The sequence below is a fragment of the Euprymna scolopes genome, chromosome 35 (genome assembly GCF_053919585.1).
Source record: "Euprymna scolopes isolate OS-2025 chromosome 35, ASM5391958v1, whole genome shotgun sequence".
NCBI lineage: Eukaryota > Metazoa > Mollusca > Cephalopoda > Sepiida > Sepiolidae > Euprymna > Euprymna scolopes.
In genome coordinates, this window is record NC_136516.1 from 80,343,133 (window position 1) to 80,351,678 (window position 8,546).

At 34.0% G+C, this 8,546-nt stretch overlaps 1 protein-coding gene across 1 annotated transcript in view; it reads left to right on the forward strand.

Annotated features, from left to right (window-relative positions):
- The first annotated feature begins 2,270 nt into the window (after positions 1–2,270).
- Positions 2,271–8,546, forward strand: part of LOC145259960 (uncharacterized) — a 358,155-nt gene continuing 351,879 nt past the window's right edge. Inside the window, exon 1 of the mRNA XM_080117937.1 lies at positions 2,271–2,674. The gene's annotated coding sequence lies outside the window, so the exon portion shown is untranslated. The remainder of the gene's footprint in view (positions 2,675–8,546) is intronic.

The following is an 8,546-nucleotide window of genomic DNA, read 5'->3' on the forward strand; positions in this document are numbered from 1 at the left end:
TGTTCTTGTTTCATCAAATACTTCTGCATGCAAAATCCGATCCTGAATTTTGCTAATTCCTACCCTCTGATGAGAAGGAGAGTATTTCTTCGAAACTCCGCGGATTAAGGACTATCCATTTATCTAGTGTTTCCTTTTCAGATTAAATATGTTTATAACTCATTTCAAAGTGTTTTTTTCTTTTTCATTAACTGTTTGCTCATATATATATATATATATATATATATATACACATATATATATATACATATATATATATATACATATATATATATGTATATATATATATATATATATATATATATATATATATATATATATATATATATATTACAATAGAAAAATGTAAGCATGAAAAGTAATATGGTTAAGGCTAAACATGGAAAAGTAAAGGACTAGTTGTTAAAACTGGAAAAGAAAAGGACAAGATATTCTAGTAAAAATATAATAAATTTATAACTTAAAATATTGCAGCATTTAGAATTGATTATATAATATTATGAATTGAGTTAAAAAAAAAAAATCTTAATGCTGCAATTATAATTTAATCTCAACCGAATAAAAAAAGCGCAATACGCAATAGGGTAAATTTTCAGATTAGGTCCACCTCAACAATTTTCTTTTAAATGACAACTTTTACGGTTTTCGACTATGCTGAATACGAAAATCGCATTGGAATTTTGCAGAAATAAGTAGTTATCGAAATATAAAAAGTTGCATTGTGCATTGTATTCTTTGGCGGCCATTTTTACGCGCGTGCACGCGCGCCATAAACAGATCTACTCATCTGACTGACATTGCACACGCGTAAAAAAAAGATGACCGCCAAAAAATACAATGCATAATACGTTTTATATCTCGATAACTAATTATTTCTACAAAATTTCAATGCAATTTTCATAGTCAGCATAGTCGAAAACTTATAAAAGTTGTCATTTAAAAGAAAATTATGGAGGTGGACCTAATCTAAAAAAAAATACCCGCAATAGAAAGTCGAGCTTATTTTAAGAGAAAGAAAATTAAAACTATAAATTGAACTTTACAATCAAAATTTATTGTTCGACTGAATACTCCAAAAAAAACAATTTTTCAAAGTCCTTATTCCGCGGAGTTTCAAAGAATGCTATCCTTGTTATTCTTCTCACCAGAGGATATGAAGAAATCAGCAAATTATTTTTGTAGCAATGCTAGAATTTGCTAGTTAGTGAAACTGCAATTTATTGTAGTCATAAATTGCCAAGAATTTTTTATTGTAAAGTTCAACTTACAGTTTTTAATTTTCTTTCTCTTATATATATATATATATATATATATATATATATATATATTATTTATTAATTATTAATTAATAATTACTACGTGCATAAAAGTTTCAGAGTTCACTCCTCATCAGTATACTGATGAGGTTGTGAACTCTGAAACATGCATGTCTATAGATGACTTACTTTTATGCACGTAGTAATTATTAATTAATAATATTTTAAGAAAATAATTAATAAATAATATTTAAATAAAATTTAAAAAAATAAATACGTCATAAAATGTGGGCAAAGAAAAAATGTAAATAAAGGGCAAATAACTCCTTTCCTATAATAAAAAAAAACGCTCAGGGAGCGGAAAAAAGGAAGAAATTAATCGCCAATAAAAAAATAAATAATAATTCAACAATCTTATATATATATATATATATATATATATATATATATATATATATATATATATATATGTGTCTTTGTGTTTCTACGAGAGAGGGAGAGAGAGAGAGAGAGAGAGAGAGAGATTCAAATTGAAAGCAGTAAGTAATAAACGAACAGAAAAATATTTTTTTTTAATTTTATTGATTTTTTTCATTTAATTGTTTTCAATTTTTTTTTTTTTTTTTTTTTTTTTTTACCAACAAATGTGTCAGATCATTTTGGGGCACCGTCTGTGTGTGTGTGTGTGTGTGTGTGTGTGTTAGTGTTTCTACGAGAGAGAGAGAGATTCAAACTGAAAGCAGTAAGTAATAAACGAACGGAAAAAAATACTTTTAAAACGACTTTTTTTTATATAATTCGGAAACATTCGTGTCAACTACAGGTAATCGTTCTTGTATATGAGTATATAAACGATTGCTAACGCCCTGCTCTCTCTCTCTCTCTCTCTCTCTCTCTCTCTCTCTCTCTCTCTCTCTCTCTCTCTCTCTCTATCGTACTCACACCTATATCCCCCCCCCTTTTCCTCTACCTCTGACCAACCCAGCACCTGAGAAGGTGCTGGGGTTGGTCAGAGGTAGAGGAAAAGGCCTCTCTTAACAACTAACTCACCCTCAGCAACAGTCCACCTCAAGCAGTCTGCCCTGTCACATCGCCAACAACATCGCGTGTGTGCGTGTAGATATGTACGTATATATATGTATGTATATAGATAAATATACCTGCCTATGTATTTATCTTTCTATTTATTTAAACCCTTTAAAAAAATAAATAAACTCACAGACACACAGACTGGCATTACTCTCACATCCGTCCATCCATTTATATACACATATATACATACATATCCACAAAACACAGGGCCAATAACGCATGGCGGATTATTTAAATACCAAAGTCAATCATCGATTAATTCTTGGATTATTGTTAATTAAAGAAAAACACAATAGAAAAAAATCTACTTCAATTTTTAGACTCAGGTATGTATTTGACTTATTATATTTATATAAGTATATAATATAAGTATTTATGTATTTTTTGGATATTTTTTTAAAACTTTATAACAACTGTTTGTTATGATGTTTTCAGGTTTGGGATTATTTGGACTACTATTATTATTTCATTCACTATATTTATCAACGTTTTCAGCGATATAACGTCCTATCTTTAGCAAGTGCTCAGGGGCTAAATCCTCTGAGACTTTTAATTTGACTAATAAGTGTAGTAGTACATCCTCTGTAGTCGCACTTAGTCTGTTTCGTCTTCAGTCAGTGTAGGTTGGTTGGTTGTTTTTGTTTTACGGCATATCAACCCTTTTCGGGTTATTTAATGCCGAATCCAAAGATTTTGAAGAAAAAAATTCTTAATAGAATATATTTGTTGTTTTCACGTCGGTCTCTATTAAACTTTCACAAGAAACACTCGTCTAGCTGTACACACTATCAATAATTCCCCCCACTCTTTATCTGTGCCTAAACCTAAACGTAGATTCCATGAACAAAGCTTCTTTCTTAGAACTGCATGCCTAAGGAATTGTCTTCCGTTTTCCTGCTTTCCGGCTGACTACAATATGGTTGTGTTCTAGTCTAACGTAAATAAGTTCTTGATGAGCCGTTCTATATAAGTTATCAAATTTACCAAATTTTCATTACTAATGATTACTATATTGTCCAATGTCTACTGTACACTCTTTAACCCTTATCCTTGAGTGGCCTCTTGGCCTTGATAAGTGGTGATGCCTATGTAAAAAAAACATAGTTGGCACCCTAACAGGTACTACCACTCCGGGTCAGAGTGGACCTGGGAGCAATGGTAATTAAAGGGTGGCTCCACACTCCCCAAAGCCCACAAGCTGGGGCCTCACCACTGGATATAGTTTAAGGTCATATCCAGGACCCCCATTGAGGGACATTTACCCTCTGCAGGAAGGCAGTCGGCGTATTCTAATGCCCCACCGACAGGGCCGGTCAATGTAGGAGAAACCCCTCTAGACTAAGACAATTTTTTTTTAATTTTTGTTCCAATCCAGAGTGCCCCTTTGGATGTAGGGAGGTAAGTAGATGTTCTCTCATTAAAAACCGACTTTGTGTCTAACTTTGCCCTCGTGGGGAGGCAAGTAAATAGGGTGCTAATGCAGAGAGTGACCTGCGCTATTTTTTAAATCGTATTTCCACGTTTAATTAAAATTATATGTTGTTGTTGTTATTGTTGTGTTGATTTATGATGAAGCCATATCTGGTTTTCTAATCGATTGAGTTTTTTTAATTTTTTTTTTTTTTTTTTTTTTTTACACGGCAGTCACGACTTATCAAAGTTCGAAGGTCATTCGAAGATAAAGGTTAAGGAATGTGAGGTGGTAGTGTAGTAATCGATAATGGTGTAGATTGGGTAGAATTTGATTATTGAAGGGCCCGGTTCAGCAAGAATTTGTTTATATTAGACTTGAAGGCTGCCATACTGTAATCGGCTTAGAAAACAGACTAGTAGAACAGTAGTTCATCAGGCGGGCAGTTTTAGGAAAGAAGCTCTGTTTATAGAATTTGCGTTTATATTTAATAGAGAGTGGCGGAAATTGTTGATAGTAGTTGTAGCAAGTCGGGTGTTTTTTGTGAAAGTTTTGCAAAGGGGGGGGGGCATAGATTAGAACTCAGAGGAGCACTTGGCATGAAAATAGCAATAGAGCAGAGGCAGGCTCGCAATATCTCTTCTGTGGTAAAGAGGTTGCAGAGAAAAGAGCACCACTTACTAGATTCGAAGTCAATTTTGAACTCTATCTCTGGTCCCCCTCGCCAATCTTTCACGAAAAACACCCGTCTAGCTGAATCCACTGTGAAAAATTTCCCCCACTCTATATCTGTGCCTAAATCAAAACGCGGATTCCATGAACAAAGCTTCTTTCTTAGAACTGCACGCCTGTGGAACTCTGTTCCGTCTACCTGCTTCCCTCCGGACTACAACTTGGATGTCTTCAAGTCCAATGTTAACAAATTCCTAATGAACCGCCCCCTTAAGTAAACACTTCAGCAAATCTCCTCACTAACTTAATGTACTTGCAATAACCCTTATCCCTGAGTGGCTTCCGGGCCTTGATAAGTGGTGATCACTGTGTAAAAAAAAAAAAAAAAAAAAAAAAGATAGATGTGGCAATATCACTCCACTTTAGGCCGTACTTGGCTCCTATACGGATAGAGGTTTGCATCGGCAGTGAGATATCTACTGAAGCAGTAGAATGATGCAACTATTTTTCCAGCGATTTGTAGATTAATCTGAATACAAAGTGGTAACACCTGGTTTTCCAAAATAGTCAGCTTTTTTCATTTTTTTTTTTTTTTACGAAAGATTCACCACTTATCAAGGATAAGAGTTATTGAGTCAAGCAAGCAAACTCTGAGACACCGAAGGACTTTGTAATTATGGCTGTAACTGATAGAAAAATTGATTATTTTAGACTACGGCTCAGCAAGAATTGGTTTACATTGGACTTAAAAACGGCAATGTTATAATCAGCCGGGATGCAGCACCGTTATCCTGTGTTCCACAGACGCGCAGTTACGTGAAAGAAACTGTGCTCATGGAAGTTCAGCTTGGTTCTGGATACGCAGAGAGAGAAAGGGAATTTATAGACAGTGGTTGTAGGCAGACGAGTTTTTGTTGTGAAAATTTTAGTACTGCTCATGCTCAACGTCGAATTAATTTCAGGTGTTATAACCGTATCTAATGCATATTGTATGAAATTCATTAATGAGTTTTGTTTGCGCCCCATGGTGCATTAACTTTAGTGATTAATAATGCCCATACGTTTTTGCTATTTTTTGGTCTGACAGCATTATCAGCCATAGTTGTTGATATTATATAGCGGAATCGTACCTGTTTTATAAAGGAACTTGAATTTAAAGATATTTTTATTACACGTAGCATCTGGTTTTCCCAACTCGTCGCCGGTGTAGTATGTGCGAGAGTCAACGTCCACTTAACTTTACTGGAACTGATGCGCCAGCTTGATTATGGCATTATTTATTGCATATTCTACAGAATTAATAGCCTTTGGAGCATATCAGCCCTTTTGGGATTAATAATAAATAAGAAGTCTACATCAATTAAAATATCATATTTAAGTCCAATTTACGACCGGGGTATGCCGGTTGGCCTGCTATAATAATAATAATAATAATAATAATAATAATAATATATATATATATATATATATATATATATATATATAAACTTATATGTTACTTATGTGAAACAAAACTTGATAAAAAAAAAATGACGACTTCCATAGTTTTTCAGATATGCTGAAAACGAATATCGCATGTAAAGTTTCCGCAAATAAGTAGTTTCCCGAATATTATGCGATGTTATTTCTCATGCTATTGCTGATGGCCGTCTTGGTACGTGCGAGCGAGCGCTCATGCGTATAAACGCAACTCCAAAAAGCTACGCGTACACGCGCACGTACAAGATGGCCACCAGCAATAACATAAGAAATGACATTCCTTAATATCCCGGAAACTACTTATTTGCGGAAAATGTAAATGCGATAATCGTTTTCAGCATACCTGAAACCCCGATGAAAGTCGTCATTTTAAAGGAAAATGTTACGGTAGAAACCAGGTAAAAATTTACTCATAACTTTTTTGTAGCTGTGGGTAAATTTTTTTGTTTTTCTTTCTTTTTTTAATCTATTTTACAAACCAAATACGAAGAGATTGTTTGTTTTTAGTTGTTGTTGTTTTTTATATTGTTGTTGTTGTTGTTGCTGTTGCTGTTGCTGTTGTTGTTGTTGTTGTTGTTGTTGTTGTTGTTATGTTAACAGGTGTTTTATATACTTGAATTAAGTCAGTTTATAATTTCCTTATGCATTCTATGCTTGATACGGCAATCCAGAGGCATAGGAGACCCTAAATGCAACCGTGCCGGTGTCAGGTGAAATCCTAGCCTCTATGTGTAAATGTTCCGATTACCAAACCGGACATTTTTTGTTAGTTTAAAATAAATAAACAAATTAATAAGGAATAAAATATGTAAAACTTTTGAAAACGTTTTTATTTTTGTAAATATATTTTACAGATGTATTTTTAACTTAAACAGGAAGTCCGGTTTGGTAATCGGAACATTTTCGCATCGAGGATAGGTTTTCACCTGACACCGGTATGGTTGCACTTAGGGTCGCCTATGTTTCTGACTCGCCGTTGATGTTACAACAAATATCCAAGGTATGGCCGCGTTATTTCTACGAAGAGGAAATGACTAAGACGGAGGATGATCAACAACTATACATTGTGGGGATAAACTTCCGCACCAGACATAAACAAATAGAATATACAACGTTTTACTTTGTTTTAATATGGTTTATCTATGCCAAGCTATATCTAGTCGGCGTCGCTCGGGGGTTGTTTTAATTTCATTTTTTTTTCTTAACTCCGTGTCCCCACTTTCTAAAAAAACTTTTTCCCACCTCAGCATTCATCGTTAAATTGGCGACTTTTCAACGTTTTCGGGTATGCTGAAAACGAATACTACATTTACATTTGGCGCAGAAAAGTAGTTTTCTCGATATTCAAACCTTTATTATTTAATGTAATCCATTATGTTTTTTGGCCGGAGGCCATGTTTCCCCCCCCCCCCAAACCGAAAGTACTGATGCACATGCATTCTACTAAACACCTCCTTTCTCCTCATGTTAAGAATGGCGAACGCCACTGACATTTATTACATAATACACTGGAAAAAGTGTTTTAATATCCAGAAACCTACTTGTCTACGCAAAGTTTACATGTGATATTCGTTTTCAGAATACCCGTCATTTTAGAATACCCGTCATTAATATGGCAAGAAAGTAAAAATTTACCCTCAGTTAATTTCATCTGTAAAATTATTCACATTTTCGGAAAGATAATCAAATAAATAAATATTTAATGTATAAAACTCACTATGCCTGTCTGTCTGTTTGTCTGTCTGCTTGTCTCCATATTTTCAAACTCTATCTCCTCCGAAACTAAAAATCGCAGGTGGGGGGGGCGCTAGAAGCTTCAAATGGTTGGATTTTTATGAATAGTTCTCTTATGGGTCTTTAGCCGGTAAAAATAGTTTTAAGGGGTCAAGAAGTGGTCAAAATTGAAAAAATATCGCTATGCATTTTGTACATCTTAGTTTATTTTTAATCAGTTCATATGCATGTCACGTTGTTGCAGTGGTAACGTCACCAGCTTTAAATGCTACAGCTTTGCTTTTGGTTTCGATTCTAGCTGATGTCACCCAAAATACTCAATAAAAACTTTTTAAATCACGACTCTATAGTAATATATACGAAATCTAGACAAATTAAAATATCATATTTAAGCGTATTTTATGACCGGGTATGGCCGGGCTCCCCACCCAGCTAGTATATAATACAAGGTTGAAAAGCATTTCTTGCAACGCATTAAAATGGTTAAACAAAATGTTTCTTTTATAAAATTTAATTTAGGATTTAATTTAAATTCATCAATTTTCAAAGTACACTTTTGTAAACTTCATAAAGTAAATATTAAAAAATTAATTTAAATTCAATTTAAAAAAAAATTAGATCTAAATAAACATGTTTGCATTTTACGTGGTAACTTTTTTTGGGGGGGGGGGTCTCCCTTTTTCCCCCTTTGGTATTTTTTCACGTTCGTTTTGTTTTTTACTTCTTTTCAATTTTACGCGTCATATATTACCTAAATCAGGGCGGGGGGCATCTATAAACATAAAAGCTAAAATGTGTGTGTTTTGGGGGAGGGGTTCGTTCACCCTAAACTCGGCCTCCTCCTGCTACTACGATAATTACATCATGTTTGATCTAGAAGACGTTGACGTTAGTTTCAACCA